General features: G+C 52.0%; 1 long non-coding RNA gene across 1 annotated transcript; it reads right to left on the bottom strand.

Annotated features, from left to right (window-relative positions):
* Positions 1-1,622: 1,622 nt before the first annotated feature.
* LOC116966036 lies at positions 1,623-24,490 on the bottom strand. Its single transcript, XR_004409882.1, has 3 exons — positions 24,209-24,490; positions 19,127-19,128; positions 1,623-1,699 (listed from the first exon to the last, which is right to left on the bottom strand). It is a non-coding gene; the product is annotated as an uncharacterized LOC116966036 (long non-coding RNA).
* Positions 24,491-25,483: the final 993 nt, after the last annotated feature.

Raw genomic sequence — 25,483 nt, 5'->3', positions numbered from 1 at the left:
ATGCAATGAAATGTTGCAGGTGTGATGAGAATGTGTATTTGTGTGTCTCCCCACTCTTTCACCCACTCTCAGCTCTGATGAGTCAGTCAGTGTTGGCCACCAGGTGTCCCTGTACAGAGCCGTGGGGGTCCCACAAAGACAGGCTCGTGTGACGGACCATGGCTGAGGGAGGAGTTTAACCTCCATGGACAGAGGGAAAGTTCTCACCTTCATCATCAGTCTGATCATTAGAAGGTTTCTTGCAGGAGGATGCTGAGTCAGCGGTTCCTGGGGCATTTCCAGACGCTCTATCTGAAACAAAAACAGGAGACGCAAGGAACTGCTGATTTACCAAAGGAAGGCACAACTTCTAGAGTAACTCAATGAGTCAGGCAGCATCTCTGGAAGACATGGTAGGTGACGTCTCTTGTTGGGACTGAAGGAAGGTCCTGAGCCAAATCGTCTCCTGAAATGAGGACATTGATGATCCCAGTTCCCTGAGCTTCTACGGGAAGATGGAGCGGGCAGATATGTACCACCTCCCCTCCCGTCCCCCTCAGCACACTGCCCCCAGTGGTCAGCCAGAAATGTCCAGACCAGAGATACTCAGAGGCAACTCCTGAGCCACATGTTGCTCCTGCACCAGCAGCCTGGTGTTCTTTAGGATGCACATTTCTTTGTTTGAATCTGAACTGTCATTACCCTCGCTCACTGTGCCCATGTCCACTGGCAACAGAGTTAAAACCGAGTGACCATTGGCCTTACTCTCTGCTGCAGTCCTGCTGTGGCCAGCAGTGTGTGTTGACTGGGCAGCTACACAGGGCAGTGATTCTGTGTCTCTGTTGCCTCAGTGTGAGTCAGGATCTCACTCTTCACTGAGGGTCGGGGAGGGCCGACTGTCTGAAACTCTTCAATCTTCGATCTAACAGACTTGGTGCAGCCCTCACTCATCACACCACGGCCCAGCTCACCCTGTATATTCCTACTCCACACATTCCTACCCACCCTCCCCCTCCCCTCCCTCACCCCCTCCCCACGACCCTCCGCCCCCCTGTCCACACCACTCCACCCCCTCCCCACGACCCTCCGCCCCTCTCCCCACCTCTCCACATCACTCCGCCCCCCTGTCCACGACTCTCCCCCCCTCCCCACAACCCTCCACCTGCTCCCCACCACCCCACACCCAAGTCCCCACACTACTCTTTTTGCTGTAAAGCCCAACCTCCATTCTCCCTGAGCTCCGCTCCAGCCAACAGCTCCCATGACCTCCCACCCCCCTCCTCACCCCCACTCCTAACACCCTCCCCCCTTCCCCCACTATCTCATCCTCCCCCACTCACTCTCCCCCATTCATGAACCCACTATTCCCTAACACAATCTTCCCCTCTCCCTCCCCACCCCCATCCTTCCCCCCACTCCCAAACCCCATCTCCCTCCCCTCCACTCTCATCCGCTCCTCCCTCCTTCTCCCCAGCCCCCCCACTATCGACCCCTCCCTCCCCCCACTCCATCCCCCCCTCCCACCGCCACTCGACACCCCCCTCCCGCCACTCCCAACCGCCTCCTCCCCCCACTCCTTCCGCCTTGGAGGTTTGGGGGAAGTACCTGTTCCAACAATCCCCACATCGACACCTGAGCTTGTATCTGGTACTCGTGCGGTGGACAAATCCTGCCGGGGCTTGGGAGCTGTTTCCTGGGGTTCGAGTGTTTCCTGGGCTTCCTCAGTTGGTACGGAGGCAGGATCTGTAATAAAGTGTGGACAGACAGTGGGTGTAGTGTGGAAATAATCCAGCATCTCTGCGGGATGGGAGCAGAGGGAAGTGCACGGCCGACACCAGTCTCTGGTGACACCAACGGTCCAGCCCTCTCCTGCACCGTGTATCCTGACACCCCCAGTACATCCCACACACAGTGGAGTGACCGTTACTGCCTCCCAGCTCCTCCACCTCACACACCCCACACATTGGGACCCGTCCCTGCGTCACCCCGCTCTGCTCCCCACTTCCTCTGCTCCTCACCCCCATCATTCCAGTCATCACTCAATACTCTCCGTCCATCTCTCTGCCCTCATTCCCCTCCGCTCACCCCTCCCTGCCCTCTCACCTCCTCCTCGACCCTGCCTGTCCCTCACCCACCCTTTCCCTCTCTCTCACCCACGTACCTCTCCCACCCCCTCTGTCCCACTCCACCCTCTCCCTGCTTCCCCTTCACCCGCAGGCTCACTCGGTCTCAGGGGAGGGGAGGGAACGGCCTGGACCTGGGGAGGAGAGATCCCTGGCGGAGGGGATAGGGGACGGCTTAGGTTGGGGTTCAAGGGGTGGTCTTGGTCCCAGGGGAGGAGGGAGGACAAGACTCGGTCTTTGGGGAGGGGTTGTGGGTCAGTTTGGGTCCCATGAGTGGGGGGGGGGGGGGGGTTATAGGGGATATCTTGGTCCCAGGGAGGGGGTCCCAGGCTTGGTCCCAGGGGGCACAGTGAGGGACACTGCTGGTCAGTGGGAGATATCACGGTGTATCTCAGTCCACAGATGATCGTCCCAGCCAAGTTATTGATACAGACTGTGACTCACCGGGGCCCAAGCACTGAGCCCTCTTGTACCCACACGTCACTGCTGCCAACCTGAGAATGATCTGCTTATTCCCACCTGTTGCTCTCTGTACAAAAGCCAATTCTCAATCCATGTCAGTGTGTGAACAATTCCATGTGCTCTGACCTTGTTGACAAGCATCTTGTGCAGGAACGTACTAAATACTTTCTGAAAATCCCCCACAGCCCAGCCACTGGTTCCCTCATCTGTTCTACTGGACGTGTCCTCAATGTGTTCCAGGGACAACAGTGTCTCTGCTCAATCCTCAGATTATTTCACCACATGTCTGTTACTCCAGTAATATCCCACTGATCCAGCACGCTCGGTACAATGGTGGTGCCAGCCTTTCAAGAGTCTCGGACCATATTCCTTTAACACTCTTATACATCACACAACGGAATCATCCATTTCCACTGAACCTAACTGGTTTAATGTGAAGGAGACAAAGTGCTGGAGTAACACAGTGGGTCAGTCAGTAGTTCTGGGCAACATAGATAGGTGACGTTTAAGGACAACCCCAAGAGATGTTATAAATAGATAATGAGGAAAAGGTAACTAGAGAGAGAGTGGGACCCCTCAGGAATCAAATATGTCAACTCTGTGTAGAGCCACAGGAGATGGGCAAGGTCGTCAGCGAGTATTTCTCTTCTGTATTTACCGAGGAGAAAGACAGGAAGTTGGAGGAACTTGGAGCAGTCAATGGAAGTGTTTTGAGACCAGTCAGTGTTATGGTCCAAGTGATGCTGAAGGTACTATCGTGTATGAAGATAGACAAATCTCCAGGGCCTGATCAGATATATCCGAGGAAATTGTGGGAAACCAGAGAGGAAGTTGCGTCAGCCCTGGTTAATATTTACGAGTAGTCTTTAAATACAGGAGAGGTGCCGGAAGACTGGATGGTGGCAAATGTTGTGACTAAAAGGTCGATGAGGGCAGAGCTATAGATGTTGTATGAATGGAATTCAGTAAAGCATTCGACAAGTATCCTCATGGTAGGCTGCTCTGGAACGTTAGATGGAATGGAATCCAAGGAGAGATGGCTGAATGGATAGAAAATTGGCTTCATGGAAGGAAGCAGAGGGTGATGGTGGAAGGTTGCTTCTCGGACTGGTGGCCTGTGACTAGTGGTGTGCCTCAGGGTTCGGTGCCGGGCCTGTTACTGTTTGTCATCTATATCAATGATTTGGATGTGAACATACATGGCAAGATTAGCAAGTTTGCAGATGATACAAAAGTGGGTGGTTTTACCGATAGTAAAGATGGTTGTGAAAAATTGCAGCAGGGTCTTGATCGATTGGGCAGGTGGGCTGAGGTGGATGGAATTTAATACAGAAATGTGAAATGTTGAATTTTGGGAAGTCTAACATGAGCAGGACCTACACAGTGAATGGTAGTGCTCTAGGGAGTGTTGTGTAGCAGTGGGATCTAGGAGTGTAGGTGCATAGTTCCCTGAAGGTGGAGTTACAGGTAAATCTGGTGGTCAAATAGGCTTTTAGCACATTGGCCTTTATCAGCCAGAGTATCGAGTAAATAAGTTGGGAGGTCATGTTGCAGTTGTTTACGACGATGGTGAGGCCACAATTAGAATATTGCGTTTAGTTCTGGACATCGTGTTATAGGAAAGATGTTGTCAAACTGGAAAAGGTAGTGAGAAGATTTACAAGGATGTTGCCCGGGCTAGAGAGTCTGAGCTCTTGGCAGAGGTTGAGAAGGCTGGAACGCTATTATTTGGAGCACAGGAGGGTGAGGGGTAGGGACCATCCCAACATTTAAGAGACAGTTAGATAGGTACATGGATAGGACAAGTTTGGAGGGATATGGACCAAATGCTGGCAGGTGGTGCTAGTGTGGCTGGAACATGTTGGCCGGTGTGGGTGAATTGTTTCCACACTGTATCACTCTATGACCCCATGACAGGGTTAATGAGGACATGTGAAAATGTGTGAGTGGGTTTGGTACCTGAGGATGTGTCTCCCACTGGGACAGAAGCCGGTTCCTGAACGGATTCTCCAGTCGATGATCCCTGGGTTTGTTCCACTGTGGACATCTGGGGATCTGGAATAAAGGAACAGAGACACGGGAGTGTGGCAACACTACAACAGGTCATCAGACAGTCAGCGGAGTTTGGGAATTGGAGGACTGGCTCTGTGGAGAGAGCAGCATCAACCAGTCCCCTTTCACCCACTCTCCTTCTGAAATGTCTGTCACTCCACGTCACTCCCCTCAGTCCGAGTCGGGGTGAATTTCAGGGACTGGTCACAGTCACAGATTATCGAGCATGGAAACAGGCCCTTCAGCCCAACTCATCCATGCCGCCACATCCAAGCTAGTTCCATTTGCCCACAAATTGGCCCAAATTCCTCTAAACCTTTCCGGTCCATGTACATGTCAAAATGGTATGTAAATATTATTAGACCTGCCTCAACTATCTGCTCTAAAAAAATGTAGAAATAAAGACTGCATATGCTAGTCAGTATAGGAATGGGAAGGTCAGTATAGGAATGGGAGGAGGAGTTAAAGTGTTTAGCAACCGGGAGATCTCATTGGCCTTGGTGGACTGTGCGGAGGTATTCAGGAGGTGTTTTCTCTGGGTTGTTGAGGCTCAGTATGGATCAGACAGAAGTATATAAAATGATCATAGTCAGGATCAAACCCGGGTCCATGGCGCTGTATGCCAGCAACTCTACCCCTGCGCCACCGTGCTGCCTTTTTCTATGTTCCATGCTCCCCACCACTGATATCTGAGCTTGCAGACCCTGCTGGGTCATGAGTTAAACTTGGACCAGTGTCTCCAGTCCCTGCTCCCTGGGGTTCCAGAGTTGTGTCCAACGGTGGATCTGGAAGAAGAGAGAGGAGGACGGACAGGGAGGGTAAAAGAGTAAAAACACATTGAACAGCTGATCAGGAGGGAAGTCGGCTGCAGAGACCAAGAGTCACCAGTCCGTTCTGCCAGCACCACACACCAAATCTCACAGGTCCCACATCTCATCTGGAACATTACACATTCCTCCAACACGCTCCACACCACGCTTCCTTGTTCCTCCTTGACTCTCCTACAGAGCTCTATCCCTGGATCCTGACTAAATCCATGCTTTTCCCGACTCACTCACACCCCTCGCCCAATCCGCACACACGCTCACTCGCTTCACCATTCAGCCCCCGCCCCCGAGTGTCAGTCAGTCACCAAAATACATTCTCCACAAGCTCTCCACTGACTTTCCCCCTCCTCCTGCAATCTCCAGTCACTCATTCACTCCTAAGGGCAGCACAAGGTGCAGCGGTAGAGTTGCTGCCTCACTGCACCAGAGACCCGAGTTAAGTGGGTCAGGCAGTAGTTCTGCGGAACATAGATAGGTTACGTTTAAGAACAACCCCAAGAGATGTTATAAATAGATAATGGGGAAAAGGTAACTAGAGAGAGAGTGGGACCCCTCAGGAATCAAAGTGGTCAACTCTGTGTAGAGTCACAGGAGATGGGCAAGGTCGTCAACGAGTATTTCTCCTCTGTATTTACCGAGGGTTGGGGAACTTGGAGCAATGGAAGTGTCTTGAGATCAGTCAGTGTTGTGGTCCAAGTGATGCTGAAGGTACTATCATGTATGAAGATAGACTAATCTCCAGGGCCTGATCAGATATATCCGAGGAAATTGTGGGAAACCAGAGAGGAAATTGCGTCAGCCCTGGTTAATATTTACGAGTAGTCTTTAAACACAGAAGAGGTGCTGGAAGACTGGATGGTGGCAAATGTTGTGACTGTAAAGGTCGATGAGGGCAGAGCTATAGATGTTGTATGAATGGAATTCAGCAAAGCATTCGACAAGTACCCTCATGGTAGGCTGCTCTGGAACATTAGATGGAATGGGATCCAAGGTGAGATAGCTGAATGGATAGAAAATTGGCTTCACGGAAGGAAGCAGAGGATGATGGTGGAAGGTTGCTTCTCGGACTGGAGGCCTGTGACTAATGGTGTGCCTCAGGGTTCAGTGCCAGGCCCATTACTGTTTGTCATCTATATCAATGATTTGTATGAGAACATGCATGGCAAGGTTGGCAAGTTTGCTGATGATACAAAAGTGGGTGGTTTTACCGATAGTGAAGATGGTTGAGAAAAATTGCAGCAGGTACTTGATCGATTGGGCAGGTGGGCTGAGGTGGATGGAATTTACATGGCTTAACAGCTGCGGCCCACCTGCAGTCCGTCTGTTTTTTTTCTTTCGTTTTGTTCATTGTCATGTTTTAGTTAATTTTGTTTTATTAAGTTGTGTATGTGTGTGGGTGGGGTGGGAGAAACATGTTTTGGTCTCTTCCTTCGGGGGATGCGACTTTTTCTTCGGTCGTATTCCCCGTCTCCGTCTGCGCCGAGGCCTAATGGCGGAGCTGGCGGCATCGGAGCTGTAGCGGCAACAGCAGCAGCAGCGGCGACCCGGCTCGGCCCTGGAGCTGTAGCAGCAACAGCAGCGGCAGCGGAGACCCGGCTCGGCCCTGGAGCGGTGGCGGCGGCAGCAGCAGCAGCGGAGACCTGACTCGGCCCCGAAGCTGTGGCGGCGGCAGCAGCAGCAGCGGTGACCTGACTCGGCACAGAAGCTGTGGCGGCGGCAGCAGCAGCAGCGGAGACCCGGCTCGGCCCTGGGGCTGTAGCAGCAACAGCAGCGGCAGCGGAGACCTGACTCGGCCCCGAAGCTGTAGCGGCGGCAGCAGCAGCAGCGGAGACCCGGCTCGGCACAGAAGCTGTGGCGGCGGCAGCAGCAGCAGCGGAGACCTGACTCGGCCCCGAAGCTGTAGCGGCGGCAGCAGCAGCAGCGGAGACCCGGCTCGGCCCTGGAGCTGTGGCGGCGGCAGCAGCAGCAGCGGAGACCTGACTCGGCCCCGAAGCTGTAGCGGCGGCAGCAGCAGCGGAGACCCGGCTCGGCCCTGGAGCTGTAGCAGCAACAGCAGCAGCAGCGGTGACCTGACTCGGCCCTGGGGCTGTAGCAGCAACAGCAGCGGCAGCGGAGACCTGACTCGACCCCGAAGCTGTGGCGGCGGCAGCAGCAGCAGCGGAGAGCCGGCTCGGCACAGAAGCTGTGGCGGCGGCAGCAGCAGCAGCGGCGGAGACCCGACTCGGCCCTGGAGCTGTGGCGGAGGCAGCAGCAGCAGCGGAGTTTGAACCGTCGCCTCGGCGCAGAGGGAGAACAAAGGGGGAAGAGACAGAGACTTTAAGATTTTGCCTTCCACCACAGTGAGGAGGTGTTTGGTGAACTCACTGTGGTGGATGTTAAATTTGTGTTGATTGTGTGTTTTTGCCATTTTTTTAAATTATATGTATGACTGCAGGGAAACAAAATTTCGTTCAGACCGAAAGGTCTGAATGACAATAAAACGAATCTAATTAATACAGAAATGTGAGATGTTCAATTTTGGGAAGTCTAACATGAGCAGGACCTACACAGTGAATGGTAGTGCTCTAGGGAGTATTGTGGAGCAGTGGGATCTAGGAGTGTAGGTGCATTATTCCCTGAAGGTGGGGTTGCAGGTAAATTGGGTGGTCAAAAAGGCTTTGAACACATTGGCCTTTAATCAGCCAGAGTATCGAGTATATAAGTTGGGAGGTCATGTTGCAATTGTTTACGACGTTGATGAGGCCACAATTTGAGTATTATGTTCAGTTCTGGGGCACCGTGTTATAGGAAAGATGTTGTCAAGCTGGAAATGGTAGAGAGAAGATTTACAAGGATGTTGCCAGGGCTAGAGAGTCTGAGCTCTTGGCAGAGGTTGAGTAGGCTGGAACTCTATTCTTTGAAACACAGGAGGATGAGGGGTGATCATCTAGAGGTGTATGAGATCATGAGAGGAATTGATCGGATAGATGCAGTCTCTTGCCCAAAGTAGGTGAATTGAGGACCAGGGGTCATAGGTTTAAGGTGAAGGAGAAAAGATTTAATAGGAATCTGAGGGTTTTTTCTCACAATGGGTGATGGATGTATGCAACAAGCTGCCAGAGGAGGAAATTATGGCAGGGACCATCCCAAGATTTAATAAACAGTTATATAGGTACATGGATAGGACAGGTTTGGTGGGATATGGACCAAATGCTGGCAGGTGGGGCTAGTGTGGTTGGAACATGTTGGCCGGTGTGGGTGAGTTGTTTCCACACTGTATCACTCTGTGACCCCATGACAGGGTTAATGAGGACAAGTGAAAATGTGTGAGAGGGTTTGGTACCTGAGGATGTGTCTCCCACTGGGACTGAAGCCGGTTCATGAACAGATTCTCCGGATGATGATGCCTGGGTCTGTTCCACTGTGGACATCTGGGGATCTGGAATAAAGGAATAGAGACACGGGAGTGTGGCAACACTACAACAGGTCATCAGACAGCGGAGTTTGGGAATTGGAGGACTGGCTCTGTGAAGAGAGCAGCATCATCCAGTCTCCTTTCACACACTCTCCTTCTGAAATGTCTATCACTCCACGTCACTCCCCTCTGTCCGAGTCGGGGTGAATTTCAGGGACTGGTCACAGTCACAGATTATAGAGCACGGAAACAGGTCCTTCAGCCCAACCATGGCCATCCGAAGGGGGGGGGGGTGCATTGGGTGCGACCGCACCCCCCCACCCACCCCTTTTGCCCCCAGAGTAAGAAAAACTCAATACAAAACTTTTTTTTTTAAACGGAAAAAAAAATAATCGGAAACAAAATATCAGTGTTTCCACTTTGGAAATGGCCAGTTCTCCATTCTCCCGTCGCTAGGCGGGAGTGGCTGAATTTGAACCCAGCGGCTGTCACCCCAACACCAGACACCACTGCAGCGGGGCCCACTCCCCTCGCCTCCCCCTGCCGCCGGGGCCCAAACCATCCTCCACCCACGCCGCCCCTGCTGTGCCCCGCTGGGCCAACGCCACTCCTGCTGGGCCCATCTTCCGCCCACACCACCCTGCTGTGCCCCGCTGGGCCCACGCCACCTCCGCTGACCCCCACTGGGCCCACACCACCCCCGCTGGGCTCATGCCACCCCCACTGACCACCGCTGGGCCCACGCCACCCCCGCTGGGCCCATGCCTCCTTCATCCCCCCCGCCCGCTCTGCCCCTGCTGGGCCTGCGCCACCTTCATCTTCGCCCTCACCAGAAAGAGGAGGGGGGGGGGTTTGTGAGAGGGGAAGGGGGGGAGAGAGAGGAACGGAGGGGAGTGAGAAATGGGGAGGGGAGAGGGAAAGGGGGATTATCTTTAATGCGATTGCAAAATTTAGTTAGGTTTTTGAGCTATTATATTTTGTCCATATGAATAATATTAAATAATATCAAACAATTGGAACTGCTTTCTTTTCCTTGATATCAATACTGAAAAATATGAATTCCATAGTTTGTGACATAAATATACATTTTAATGGGATCATTATATACATATGTAACATTTCCATTTCGAGATCGGGGGGGTGGGGGGGGCAAATATGTGTCAAGACGATAGCCTAATCGTTAAAGAGTTAAAAGGTAGCCTAATCGATAAAGAACTAAGAGAAATCAGATCTGCCAAGGAAAGGTACTCTGAGAAGTAGAGGAGCAAGTTCTCAGGTAGTGACTCTTCTTCAGTTTGGAAGGGCATGCAAGAAATCACCAGCTATAAGAGGAAAGCCCTCCGCTCTTTGGACAATCATCAGCTGACGGATGACCTGAATGAGTTTTACTGCAGGTTTGAAAATCAGAAACATTACCCTGGTACCCCTTCCCCAACAAACACAGCCAGACCCCAGTCTGCAAAGAATGGACCCGGCACCCTCTCCTTCCCATTCACCACTTCACACCTACTTAAGGCAAGACTTCAGTATGAAAAGAGTGGACCCTTTCCCACCCCAATCAACACTTCACACCCACTCACAGCCTTACCTCAGTCTGCAAAGATTGTGCCCTTCTACACCCACCCCACTCCAATCACCACTTAACACCCAATTACTCATTTTTAACCAGTCCCTGCAAAGATGTACTGTCCCTGCCTGCTTCAAAGTCTCCACTATTGTCCCTGTACCCAAAAAGGTAAGGATTACTGGTCTTAACGACTACAGGCTTGTCGCACTGACCTCTGTAGTCATGAAGACCATTGAAAGGCTTGTGCTGGCCAAGCTGAAAAATATCACTATTCCTCCGCTTCATCGTCCAGCACCTAGACCACCAGGGGACCTATGCGAGGATTTTGTTTATTGATTTTAGCTCTGCATTCAACACCATTGTGCCAGAGCTGCTACGCTCCAAACTTTCTGAGTTGACTGTGCCTGAACCCCTCTGTCGATGGATCACCAGCTTTCTGACAGACAGAAAGCAGCCTGTGAGGCGGGAAAGCATATCTCGGACCTGCAAACGCTCAGCATAGGAGCATCGCAAGAAGCGTACTCTCCCCTCTCCTCTACTCTCGCCACACCAATGACTGCACCTCCACAGACACCTATGTCAAGCTTCTCAAGTTTGCGGATGACACAACCCTGATTGGACTGATCCAGGATGGGGATCTCTGTACTGTTTTCAGTTTGACATCTTTCCTATAACATGGTGCCCAGAACTGAACACAATATTCTAAATGCGGTCTCACCAACGTCTTCTCCAACTGCAACATGACCTCCCAACTTCTATACTCAATACTCTGACTGATGAAGGCCAAAGTGCCAAAATACTTTTCGACCAACTGATATACCTGTGACACGACCTTCAAGGAACCATGCAACCATCAACCATTCCACTGCCCACCTGGCTAATTGATCCAGATCCTGCTGCAATCTTTCACAACCATCTTCACTATCTGCAAAACCACTCACTTCTGTATCATCAGCAAACTTGCTAATCTTGCCCTGTTCTGTGACATTTCACAGAGTGCTGGAGTAACTCAGCGGGTCAGGCTGAGTATAGAAGTTGGGAGGTCATGTTGCAGTTGCATTAGAGTTTGGTGAGGCTGCATTCAGAGTATTGTATTCAGTTCTGGGCACCGTGTTATAGGAAATATGTCATCAAACTGGAAAGGGTACTGTGAAAATTTACGAGGATGTTGCCAGGACTAGAGGGCCAGAGCTATAGGGAGAGGTTGAGTAGGCTGGTAGCTTAGGAGGATGAGGGGTGATCTAATAGAGGTGTATAAAATCATGATTTGAATAGATATGGTTGAGTCTTTTACCCAGAGTAAGTGAATCGAGGAGCAGAGGACATAAGTTTAAGGTGAAGGGCAAACGATTTAATAGAATCTGAGGGGTATATTTTTTCACACGAAGGGTGGTCGGTGTATGGAACAAGCTGCCAGAGGAGGTAGTTGAGGCAGGGACTATCGCAACATTTAAGAAACAGTTAGACAGGTACATGCTGGAAGTTGGGAGGTCATGTTGCAGTTGGAGACGACGTTGGTGAGATCGCATTTAGAATATTGTGTTCAGTTCTGGGCACCATGTTATAGGAAAGATGTCAAACTGAAAAGAGTACAGAGATCCCCATCCTGGATCAGTCCAATCAGGGACTGATTGCTGGAGAAACTCAGCGGGTGCAGCAGCATCTATGGAGCGAAGTAAATAGGCGACGTTTCGGGCCGAAACCCTTCTTCAGATTGATGGGGGGTGGGGGGTAGAAGGAAGGAAAAAGGGAGGAGGAGGAGCCCAAGGGCGGGGGAATGGGAGGAGACAGCTCGAGGGTTAAGGAAGGGAAGGAGACAGCAAGGGCTAGCAGAATTGGGAAAATTCAACGTTCATGCTATCAGGACGCAAGCTACCCAGGCGGAATATGAGGTGCTGTTCCTCCAATTTCCGGTGTTGCTCACTCTGGCAATAGAGGAGACCCAGGACACTCAGTCCAATCAGGGTTGTGTCATCCGCAAACTTGAGAAGCCTGACAGAGGTGTCTGTGGAGGTGCAGTCATTGGTGTGGCAAGAGTAGAGGAGAAGGTAGAGTACGCATCTTGCGGTGCTCCTATGCTGAGCGTTTGTGGGTCTGAGATATGCTTTCCCACCTCACATGCTGCGTCCTGTCTGTCAGAAAGCTGGTGATCCACCGACAGAGGGGTTCAGGCACAGTCAACTCAGAAAGTTTGGAGCGTAGTAGCTCTGGCACAATGGTGTTGAATGCAGAGCTAAAATCAATAAACAAAATCCTCGCATAGGTCCCCTGGTGGTCTAGGTGCTGGAGGATGAAGTGCAGGCCCAGATTCACTGCGTCATCCACAGATCTATTGGCCGAATATGCAAACTGCAGAGGGTACAGCAGAGGGATTGTGATATTTTTCAGCTTGGCCAGCACAAGCCTTTTAATGGTCTTCATGACTACAGAGGTCAGTGGGACAAGCCTGTAGCCTTTAAGACCAGTAATCCTTACCTTTTTAGGTACAGGGACAATAGTGGAGACTTTGAAGCAGGCAGGGACAGTACATCTTTGCAGGGACTGGTTAAAAATGAGTAATTGGGTGTTAAGTGGTGATTGGAGTGGGGTGGGTGTAGAAGGGCCCAGTCCTTGCAGACTGAGGTCAGGCTGTGAGTGGGTGTGAAGTGTTCGTTGGGGTGAGAAAGGGTCCACTCTTTTCATACTGATGTCTTGCCTTAAGTAGGTGTGAAGTGGTGAATGGGAAGGAGAGGGTGCCGGGTCCATTCTTTGCAGGCTGGGGTCTGGCTGTGTTTGTTGGGGAAGGGGTACCAGGGTTACGTTTCTGATTTTCAAACCTGCAGTAAAACTCATTCAGGTCGTTTGTCAGCTGACGATTGTCCAAAGAGCGGGGGGCTTTCCTCTTATAGCTGGCGATTTCTTGCATGTCCTTCCAAACTGAAGAAGAGTCACTAGCTGAGAACTTGCTCCTCTACTTCTCAGAGTACCTTTCCTTGGCAGCTCTGATTCCTCATCTCAGCTCTTTATCGATTAGACTATCTTTTAACTCTTTAACGATTAGGCTATCGTCTTGACGCATATTTGCCCCACCACCCCCCCCCCCCCCCCCCCCGATCTCGAAATGGAAATGTTACATCTGTATATAATGATCCCATTAAAATGTATATTTATGTCACAAACTATGGAATTCATATTTTTCAATATTATTATCAAGGAAAAGAAAGTTCCAATTGTTTGATATTATTTAATATTATTCATATGGAGGAGAAAATATAATAGCTCTAAAACCTAACTACATTTTGCAATCTCCCTAAAGATAATCCCCCTTTCCCTCTCCCCTCCCAATCTCTCTCTCCCCTCCCTTCCCCTCTCTCTCTCCCCCTCTCACATCCCCCCCCCCTCTTTCTGGCAGGGTGGGGGGGCGAAGATGAAGGTGGCGCGGGTCCAGCGGGGGCCGAGAGGGCGGGTGGATGAAAGTGGCATGGGCCCAGCGGGGGTGACATGGGCCAGCGGGAGTGGCGTGGGCCCAGCGGGGCTCAGCAGGTATGGTGTGGGCCCAGTGTGGAAACAGGCCCTTCAGTCCAACTTGCCCACACCGACCAACATGTCCCAACTAAACTAGTCCCACTCACACACGTTTGGCCCATATCCATCTAAATCTGTCCTATCCATTTACGTGTGCAAATGTCTCTTAAACATTAGTATAGTCCCAGCATTAACTACCTCCTCTGGCAGCTTGTTCCACACACCCAGCACCCTTTGTGTGAAAAAGCTACCTCTCAGATTCCTGTTAATTTCTGAAATATTAGTCATAAATTTGGGGCAAAAATGGTCCAAAATAAGGCTCAGAATGCATCAGAGAGCAAATAAAACCCCTGAGCTTCCAGGGCCCTTAAGCGGGCCCTGGACCCTGGCATCGAGGGACTTCACGCTTTGCGCTCATGATGTGCGCAGCGCGCACATTATTTCACATTAAGTTTTTTGTAATCCTGTCATGGCACACCCCTTTTTGAAAAGCTTCATACGGGCCTGCCAACTCATCCATGCCGCCACATCTCAGCTAGTTCCATTTGCCCACATATTGGCCCAAATTCCTCTAAACCTTTCCTGTCCATGTACATGTCAAATGGCTTGGAAATGTTATTCGACCTGCCTCAACTACCTGCTCTGAAAAATGTAGAAACAAAGACTGCAGATGCTGGTCAGTATAGGAATGGGAAGGTCAGTATAGGAATGGGAGGAGGAGTTAAAGTGTTTAGCAACCGGGAGCTCTCGTTGGCCTTGGCGGACTGTGCAGAGGTCTGAATCAGACAGAAGTACATAAAATTATGCAGCAATGATGGGGTAGCCATTTAGAACTTTTCCCCCAGGGTGGAAATGTTAAAGATTAGAAGGCACAGCTTTAAGATGCAAGGTGCAAAGTTTAACAGATGTGGGTGGCAAGTCTTTTACACAGAGTGGTGGGGGCATGGAACGTGCTGCCAGAAGTGGTGGTGGAGGCTGATACGATAGTGGATATTACGTTTTTTGGTAAGGAACGTTTGCATGCAGGAAATGTAGGGATATGGATCACGTGCAGGCAGAGGTTTAAATTGGCATCATGTTCGGCACAGACTATGTGGGGCGATGGGCCTGTTCCTGTAATGTCCTGTTTAGTTTAGTTTGCAGATACAACGCAGAAACAAGGCCCTTCAGCCCACCCAGTCTGCACTGACCAGCGATCCCCGCACACTAACACTAAACTACACACTATACTACACACCATTGACAATTTACAATTATACCAAGCCAATTAACCTACAAACTTGCACGGCTTTCAAGTGTGGGAGGAAACCGAAGCACCCAGAGAAAACCCACGAAGGTCACGGGGAGAACGTACAAACTCCGTACAGACAGCACCCATAGTCAGGATCAAACCCGGGTCTCTGGCGCTGTAAGCCAGCAACTCTACCGCTGCGCCACCGTGCTGCCTTTATCTATGTTCCATGCTCCCCACCACTGATACCTGAGCTTGCAGACCCTGATGGGTCACGAGTTAAACCCGGACCAGAGTCTCCAGTCCCTGCTCCCTGGGGTTCCAGAGTTGTGTCCAATGGTGGATCTGGAAGAAGAGAGAGGAGGAGGGACAGGGAGGGTTTAAGAGTAAAAACATATTGAACAGCTGATCAGGAGGGAAGTCGGCTGCAGAGATCAAGAGTCACCAGTCCGTGCTGACAGAAACACACACCAAATCTCACAGGTCCCACATCTCATCTGGAACATTACACATTCCTCCAACACGCTCCACGCCACGCTTCCTTGTTCCTCCTCGACTCTCCTACAGAGCTCTATCCCTGGATCCTGACTAAATCCATCCTTTTCCCGACTCACTCACAACCCCTCACCCATCCGCGCACACGCTCACTCGCTTCACCATTCAGCCCCCGCCCCCGAGTGTCAGTCAGTCACCAAAATACATTCTCCACAAGCCCTCCACTGACTTTCCCCCTCCTCCTGCAATCTCCAGTCACCCATTCACTCCTTAGGGCCGCACAATGGACAGCGGTAGAGTTGCTGCCTCACTGCACCAGAGACCCGAGTTAAGTAAGTTAAGGGCCTGTCCCACGAGCATGCGACCTGCATGTGGCAAGCACGACAAAACCGGAAGCGGGGCCGCGCGGAGGTCGAGTGATCCCCGTATAGGGTCGGTCCCACCAGCATGCGCCTGCATGCTGCAAGCGCGATCAGACCGGAAGCGCGGGCCACGCGGAGGTCGAGTGAGTGACGTAACGTTCGAGCGAAGTCCGCGGGAAGTTCGCGTATGACGTGTAGCGTCAAGACGCTGCGCACGCCCAGGAACTTAAATGACTCCACAGATGTGACTGTGGTGTTGTTGATGGTGAGTGGGGTGAGGGGAGGGGGAGGTCTCCTAAAGTCTACAATCAATTCCACTCTTTTAAGAGCATTGAGCTCTAGGTTGTTGCGACGGCACCAGGACACCAGCTGTGACACTTCCCGTCTGTAGGCAGATTCCTCCCCATCCTGGATCAGTCCAATCAGGGATGTGTCGTCCGCAAACTTGAGAAGCTTGACAGAGGTGTCTGTGGCCCCTGTCAATGGTAGATCTATGTCTAGACTATGTCTGTTGATCCTGACTATGGTTGCTGCCTGTGTGGAGTTTGCACGTTCTCCATGTGACCACGTGGGTTTTCGCCGGGTGCTCCGGTGTCCTCTCACACTCCAAAGACATACAGGTTTTTAGGTTAAATGGCTTTGGTGTCAATTGTAATTGTCCCCAGTGTACAGAATAGTGCAAGTGTACGGGGATCGCTGGTCAGCGCGGAATCAGTGTCAAAGGACGAAGGGCCTGTTCCCGTGCTAGACCTGCCCTTCTCCTCCACTATACTGACATTTCAACTTGCTCTCCTCCCCTCTCCACACTGTCCCGCATCCACCCTCCCCTGGGATCCGCTCCCACCAATGGATTCCTGGCACATCTCCCCTGACCCTCCTGCCACCTCCACCCCAATACCAGACCTCCCTCTCCCCCCTCCACTCCCCAGCACCAACCTTCCAGAACTCCCCCTCCCCACTCCCATCTCCCCTCACTCCAGACATCCGCCTCGCCTTTTCCCAGCCTCACCCCATCCCCCAATTCCAAGCCTCCTCCCACAAACCCCCTACTCCTGATCCCTCTCCCCCACTCCACATCCCCTTCCCCCCACTGCACACCTCCTGTCCATTACAGACCCCCTCCCCCAACTCCACACGCCCTCCGCCCACTCACCCCAGACCCCCTCCTCCTCTCTCTCTCTCTCTCCAGATTTCCTCACCCCACACCCCATCTCCTCCATCTCCTCGATGCCAATATTCCTCAAGTCACCCTCCCCTGCCCTTTTCCCGCCAGCATCGACATTTGCGGTCAGAAAAATAATCTCTCCATCAAAACCTGAGCTTGTATCTGGTTCTGGGACGGTGAACACATCCTCCCGAGGTTCAGCTGTTGTTTCCTGGGGTTCGGCTGTTTCCTGGGCTTCCTCAGTTAGAACGGAGGCTGCATCTGTAATAAAGTGTGGACAGACAGTGGGTGTAGTGTGGAAATAATCCAGCATCTCTGCGGGATGGGAGCAGAGGGAAGTGCACGGCCGACACCAGTCTCTGGTGACACCAATGGTCCAGCCCTCTCCTGCACCATATATCCTGACACCCCCAGTACATCCCACACACAGTGGAGTGACCGTTACTGCCTCCCAGCTCCTCCACCCCACACATTGGGACCCGTCCCTGAGTGGCCTCTCACACTCCAGAGACGTTCAGGTTTGCAGGTTCATTGGTTTTGGTATAAATTGTAATTGTTCCCAGTGTACCGGATAGTGTATTACAGACCCCCTCCCCATTCCGTTCCCCCTCATCCGCCGGCTCACTCAGTCTCGGGGGAGAGGAGGGACGGGTCGGTTCTGGGGCGAGTGATGGGAGGGAACGGCCTGGTCTCGGGGAGGGGAGGTCCCTGGGGGAGGGGATAGGGGACGGCTCAGGTTGGGGTTCGAGGGGTGGTCTTGGTCCCAGGAGGGGACGGGAGGTGAAGACACGGTCATTGGGGAGGGGTTGTGGATCAGTGGTGTATCTTGAGAGGGGGGCAGTATTGAGGATATCTCGGTCCCAGGGGGCACAGTGAGGGACACTGCTGGTCAGTGTGAGATATCACGGGGTATCTCAGTCCACAGATGATCGTCCCAGCCAAGTTATTGATACAGACTATGACTCACCAGGGCCCAAGCACTGAGCCCTCTTGTACCCACACGTCACTGCTGCCAACCTGAGAATGATCTGCTTATTCCCACCTGTTGCTCTCTGTCCAAAAGCCAATTCTCAATCCATGTCAGTGTGTGAACAATTCCATGTGCTCTGACCTTGTTGACCATCCTCTTGTGCAGGAACGTACTAAATACTTTCTGAAAATCCCCCACAGCCCAGCCACTGGTTCCCTCATCTGTTCTACTGGACGTGTCCTTAATGTGCTCCAGGGCCAACAGTGTCTCTGCTCAATCCTCAGATTATTTCACCACATGTCTGTTACTCCAGTAATACCCCATTGATCCAGCACGCTCGGTACAATGGTGATGCCAGTCTTTCAAGAGTCTCGCACCGTATTCCTTTAACACTCTTACACATCACACAACGGAATCATCCGTTTCCACTGAACCCGACTGGTTTAATGTGAAGGACACAAAGTGCTGGAGTAACTCAGTGCGTCAGGCAGTAGTTCTGGGGAACATAGATAGGTGACGTTTCAGATCTGGAACCTTCCTCAGACCAATTGCAGGATGGGGAAAAGCTGGAAGAGAGGGGAAGCAGGAGAAAGCTTGGCAGGTAATAGGTGGACATGGGTGAGAGGGTTTTTTGTTGGTTAGATGGTTGGAACAAAGGCCGGAGAATAAAGCATGAAGGTGTGAGACAGGAAGGTTGAAGAGTTGCAAGTTGTGGAGCCAGAGGGAGTGAGGTGAGAAATAGGTGTGAGCTCCGGTGTCCTGTCACACTCCAAAGACGGACAGGTTTGTAGGTTAATTGGCTTTGGTATAAATTGCAATTGTTCCCAGTGTACACAGATAGTGTATTACAGAACCCCTCCCCCGTCCGTTCCCCTCATACACCGGCTCACTCAGTTTCGGGGGAGAGGAGGGGACGGGTCGGTCCTGGGGCGAGTGATGGGAGGGAACGGCCTGGTCTCGTGGAGCGGAGATCCCTGGGGGAGGGGATAGGGGACGGCTCAGGTTGGGGTTTGAGGGGTGGTCTTGGTCCCAGTAGGGGACGGGAGTTGAAGGCACGGTCATTGGGGAGGGGTTGTGGGTCAGTTGTGTCTTTTGAGAGTGGGGGCCGTATAGAGGATATCTCGGTCCCAGGGGGCACAGTGAGGGACACTGCTGGTCAGTGGGAGATATCGTGGTGTATCTCAGTCCACAGATGATCGTCCCAGCCAAGTTTTTGATACAGACTGTGACTCACCGAGGCCCAAGCACTGAGCCCTCTTGTACCCACACGTCACTGCTGCCAACCTGAGAATGATCTGCTTATTCCCACCTGTTGCTCTCTGTCCAAAAGCCAATTCTCAATCCATGTCAGAGTGTGAACAATTCCATGTGCTCTGACATTGTTGACCAGCCTCTTGGGCAGGAACGTACTAAATACTTTCTGAAAATCTCCCACAGCCCAGCCACTGGTTCCCTCATCTGTTCTACTGGACGTGTCCTCAATGTGTTCCAGGGGAAACAGTGTCTCTGCTCAATCCTCAGATTATTTCACCACGTTTCTGTTACTCCAGTAATACCCCACTGATCCAGCACGCTCGGTACAATGGTGATGCCAGCCTTTCAAGAGTCTCGGACCGTATTCCTTTAACACTCTTACACATCACACAACGGAATCATCCATTTCCACTGAACCCGACTGGTTTAATGTGAAGGACACAAAGTGATGGAGTAACTCAGTGGGTCAGGCAGTAGTTCTGGGGAACATAGATAGGTGACGTTTAAGGACGACCCCAAGAGATGTTATAAATAGATAATGAGGAAAAGGTAAATAGAGAGAGAGTGGGACCCCTCAGGAATCAAAGCGGTCAACTCTGTGTAGAGCCACAGGAGATGGGCAAGGTCGTCAACGAGTATTTCTCTTCTGTATTTACCGAGGAGAAAGACAGGAAGATGGAGGAAAACTTGGAGCAGTCAATGGAAGTGTCTTGAGACCAGTCAGTGTTATGGTCCAAGTGATGCTGAAGGTACTATCGTGTATGAAAGTGGACAAATCTCCAGGGCCTGATCAGATATATCCGAGGAAATTGAGGGAAAGCAGAGAGGAAATTGCGTCAGCCCTCTCTATTTACGAGTAGTCTTTAAATACAGGAGAGGTGCCGGAAGACTGGATGGTGGCAAATGTTGTGACTAAAAAGGTCTATGAGGGCAGAGCTATAGATGTTGTATGAATGGAATCCAGTAAAGCATTCGACAAGTATCCTCATGGTAGGCTGCTCTGGAACGTGAGATGGAATGGGATCCAAGGTGAGATAGCTGAATGGATAGAAAATTGACTTCATGGAAGGAAGCAGAGGGTGATGGTGGAAGGTTACTTCACGGAATGGAGGCCTATGACTAGTGGTGTGCCTCAGGGTTCGGTGCCGGGCCTGTTACTGTTTGTCATCTGTATCAATGATTTGGATGAGAACATACATGGCAAGATTAGCAAGTTTGCTGATGATACAAAAGTGGGTGGTTTTACCGATAGTGAAGTTCGTTGTGAAAAATTGCAGCAGGGTCTTGATCGATTGGGCAGGTGGGCTGAGGTGGATGGAATTTAATATAGAAATGTGAGATGTTAAATTTTGGGAAGTCTAACATGAGCAGGACCTACACAGTGAATGGTAGTGCTCTAGGGAGTGTTGTGGAGCAGTGGGATCTAGGAGTGTAGGTGCATAGTTCCCTGAAGGTGGAGTTACAGGTAAATCTGGTGGTCAAATGGGCTTTTAGCACATTGGCCTTTATCAGCCAGAGTATCGAGTAAATAAGTTGGGAGGTCATGTTGCAGTTGTTTACGACGATGGTAAGGCCACAATTAGAATATTGTGTTTAGTTCTGGACATCGTGTTATAGGAAAGATGTTGTCAAACTGGAAAAGGTAGAGAGAAGATTTACAAGGATGTTGCCAGGGCCAGAGAGTCTGAGCTCTTGGCAGAGGTTGAGAAGGCTGGAACGCTATTATTTGGAGCACCGGAGGGTAAGGGGTAGGGACCATCCCAACATTTAAGAAACAGTTAGATAGGTACATGGATAGGACAGGTTTGGAGGGATATGGACCAAATGCTGGTAAGTGGGGCTAGTGTGGCTGGAACATGTTGGCCGGTGTGGGTGAGTTGTTTCCACACTGTATCACTCTATGTCCCCATGACAGGGTTAATGAGGACAAGTGAAAACGTGTGAGAGCGTTTGGTACCTGAGGATGTGTCTCCCACTGGGACAGAAGCCGGTTCCTGGACGGATTCTCCAGTTGATGATCCCTGGGTCTGTTCCATTGTGGACATCTGGGGATCTGGAATAAAGGAACAGAGACACGGGAGTATGGCAACACTACAACAGGTCATCAGACAGTCAGCGGAGTTTGGGAATTGGAGGACTGGCTCTGTGGAGAGAGCAGCATCATCCAGTCTCCTTTAACCCACTCTCCTGAAATGTCTGTCACTCCACGTCACTCCCCTCAGTCCGAGTCGGGGTGAATTTCAGGGACTGGTCACAGTCACAGATTATCGAGCATGGAAACAGGCCCTTCAGCCCAACTCATCCATGCCGCCACATCTCAGCTAGTTCCATTTGCCCACAAATTGGCCCAAATTCCTCTAAACCTTTCCTGTCCATGTAAATGTCAAAATGGCTTGTAAATGTTATTAGACCTGCCTCAACTAACTGCTCTGAAAAATGTAGAAACAAAGACTGCAGATGCTGGTCAGTATAGGAATGGGAGGAGGAGTTAAAGTGTTTAGCAACCGGGAGATCTCATTGGCGTTGGCGGACTGTGCGGAGGTATTCAGGAGGTGTTTTCTCTGGGTTGTCGAGACTCAGTATGGATCAGACAGAAGTATATAAAATTATGCTGCAATGATGGGGTAGCCATTTAGAGCTTTTCCCCCAGGGTGGAAATGTCAAAGATTAGAAGGCACAGCTTTAAGATGCAAGGTGCAAAGTTTAACAGATGTGGGGGGCAAGTCTTTTACACAGAGTGGTGGGGGCCTGGAAATATGCTGGTATAGTCTGGTATAGCTATGGTATAGCTGGTACACCCATAGTCAGGATCAAACCCGGGTCTCTGGCGCTGTAAGCCAGCAACTCTACCGCTGCGCCACCGTGCTGCCTTTTTCTATGTTCCATGCTCCCCACCACTGATACCTGAGCTTGCAGACCCTGATGGGTCACGAGTTAAACCCGGACCAGAGTCTCCAGTCCCTGCTCCCTGGGGTTCCAGAATTGTGTCCAACGGTGGATCTGGAAGAAGAGAGAGGAGGGACAGGGAGTGTTAAAGAGTAAAAACACATTGAACAGCTGATCAGGAGGGAAGTCGGCTGCAGAGACCAAGAGTCACCAGTCTGTGCTGGCAGCAACACACACCAAATCTCACAGGTCCCACATCTCATCTGGAACATTACACATTCCTCCAACACGCTCCACGCCACGCTTCCTTGTTCCTCCTCGACTCTCCTACATAGCTCTATCCCTGGATCCTGACTAAATCCATCCTTTTCCCGACTCACTCACACCTCTCGCCCAATCCGCGCACACGCTCACTCGCTTCACCATTCAGCCCCCGCCCCCGAGTGTCAGTCAGTCACCAAAATACATTCTCCACAAGCTCTCTACTGACTTTCCCCCTAATCCCGCAATCTCCAGTCACCCATTCACTCCTTAGGGCAGCACAAGAGGCAGCGGTAGAGTTGCTGCCTCACTGCGCCAGAGACCCGAGTTAAGTAAGTTAAGGGCCTGTCCCACGAGCATGCGACCTGCATGCGGCAAGCACAACCAAACCGGAAGCGGGGGCCGCGCGGAGGTCGAGTGATCCCCGTATAGGGTCGGTCCCACCAGCATGCGCCTGCATGCTGCAAGCGCGATCAGACCGGAAGCGCGGGCCACGTGGAGGTCGAGTGAGTGACGTGACGTTCGAGCAAAGTCCGCGGGAAGTTCGCGCATGACGTGTGGCGTCAAGACGCTGCGCACGCCCAGGAACTTAAATGTCTCCACAGATGTGACTGTGGTGTTGTTGATGGTGAGTGGGGTGAGGGGAGGGGGAGGTCTCCTAAAGTGTACAATCAATTCCGCTCTCTTAAGAGCATTGAGCTCTAGGTTGTTGCGACGGCACCAGGACACCAGCTGGGTCAATACCCGTCTGTAGGCAGATTCCTCCCCATCCTGGATCAGTCCAATCAGGGATGTGTCGTCCGCAAACTTGAGAAGCTTTACAGAGATGTCTGTGTATCTTGACTATGTTAGATCTATGTCTAGACTATGTCTGTTGATCCTGACAAAGGCTGCTGTCTGTGTGGAGTTTGCACGTTCTCCATGTGACCACGTGGGTTTTCACCGGTTGCTCCTGTGTTCTCTCACACTCCAACGACGTACAGGTTTTTAGGTTAATTGGCGTTGGTATAAATTGTAATTGTCCCCAGTGTACAGAATAGTGCAAGTGTACGGGGATCGCTGGTCAGCGCGGAATCAGTGTCAAAGAATGAAGGGCCAGTTCCCGTGCTATACCTGCCCTTCTCTTCCACTATACTCACATTTCTACTTGCCCTCCTCCCCTCTCCACACTGTCCCACATCCACCCTCCCCTGGGGTCTGCTCCCACCAATGGATTCCTGACCCATCTCCCCAGACTCCCTCTTGCCACCTCCACCCCAATACCAGACCTCCCTCTCCCCCTTCCACTCCCCAGCACCAACCTTCCAGACCTCCCCTACTCCCATCTCCCCACACTCCAGACATCTGCCTCGCCTTTTCCCAGCCTTCCTCCCCCCTTAATTCCAAGCCTCCTCCCACAACCACCCTACTCCTGATCCCTCTCCCCCACTCCACATCCCCTTCCCCCCACTACACACCCCTCCTGTCCATTACAGACCCCCTACCCCAACTCCAGACGCCCTCCGCCCACTCACCCCAGACCCCCTCCTCCCCCCTCTCCCTCCAGATTTTCTCACCCCACACCCCAGCCTCTCTCCTCCATCTCCTCGATGCCAATATTCCTCAAGTCACCCTCCCCTGCCTTTCCCCGCCAGTACCAACGTTTGGGGTCAGACAAATAATCTCTCCATCAATACCTGAGCTTGTATCTGGTTCTGGGACAGTGGGCACATCCTCCCGGGGTTCAGCTGTTGTTTCCTGGGGTTCAGCTGTTTCCTGGGGTTCGGCAGTATCCTGGGGTTCCTCAGTTGGTACGGAGGCTGGGTCTGTAATAAAGTGTGGACAGACAGTGGGTGTAGTGTGGAAATAATCCAGCATCTCTGCGGGATGGGAGCAGAGGGAAGTGCACGGCCGACACCAGTCTCTGGTGACACCAACGGTCAAGCCCTCTCCTGCACCGTGTATCCTGACACCCCCAGTACATCCCACACACAGTGGAGTGACCGTTACTGCCTCCCAGCTCCTCCACCCCACACACCTCACACATTGGGACCCGTCCCTGCGTCACTCCGCTCTGCTCCCCACTCCCTCTGCTCCTCACCCCCATCATTCCCGTCGTCACTCAATACTCTCCGTCCGTCTCTCTGCCCTCATTCCCCTCCGCTCGCCCCTCCCTGCCCTCTCACCTCCTCCTCGACCCTGCCTCTCACTCACCCACCCTTTCCCTCTCTCTCACCCACGTACCTCTCCCACCCCCTCTGTCCCACTCCACCCTCTCCCTGCTTCCCCCTCACCAGCCGGTTCACTAAGTCTCAGGGGAAGCGAGGGAACGACCTAGACCTGGGGAGGAGAGATCCCTGGAGGAGTGGATAGGGAACGGCTTAGGTTGGGGTTCAAGGTGTGGTCTTGGTCCCGGGGGGGGGGAGGGATGTGAAGACTCGGTCATTGGGGAGGGGTTATAGGGGATATCTCGGTCCAGGGAGGGGGTCCCAGGCTCAGTCCCAGAGGGCACAGTGAGGGACACTGCTGGTCAGTGGGAGATATCACGGGGTATCTCAGTCCACAGATGATCGTCCCAGCCAAGTTATTGATACAGACTGTGACTCGCTGGGCCCCAAGCACTGAGCCCACTTGAACCCACACGTCACTGCTGCCAACCTGGATCTGGAAGAAGAGAGAGGCGGAGGGACAGGGAGGGTAAAAGAGTAAAAACACATTGAACAGCTGATCAGGAGGGAAGTCGGCTGCAGAGACCAAGAGTCACCAGTCCGTGCTGACAGCAACACACACCAAATCTCACAGGTCCCACATCTCACCTGGAACATTACACACTCCTCCAACACGTTCCACGCCACGCTTCCTTGTTCCTCCTCGACTCTCCTACAGAGCTCTATCCCTGGATCCTGACTAAATCCATCCTTTTCCCGACTCACTCACACCCCTCGCTCAATCCGCGCTCACGCTTACTCGCT

Source organism: Amblyraja radiata, chromosome 35, assembly GCF_010909765.2.
Source record: "Amblyraja radiata isolate CabotCenter1 chromosome 35, sAmbRad1.1.pri, whole genome shotgun sequence".
Classification (NCBI taxonomy): domain Eukaryota; kingdom Metazoa; phylum Chordata; class Chondrichthyes; order Rajiformes; family Rajidae; genus Amblyraja; species Amblyraja radiata.
The sequence above is the reverse complement of the archived record's forward strand: the minus strand, read 5'-3'. Positions and strand labels throughout refer to the sequence as shown.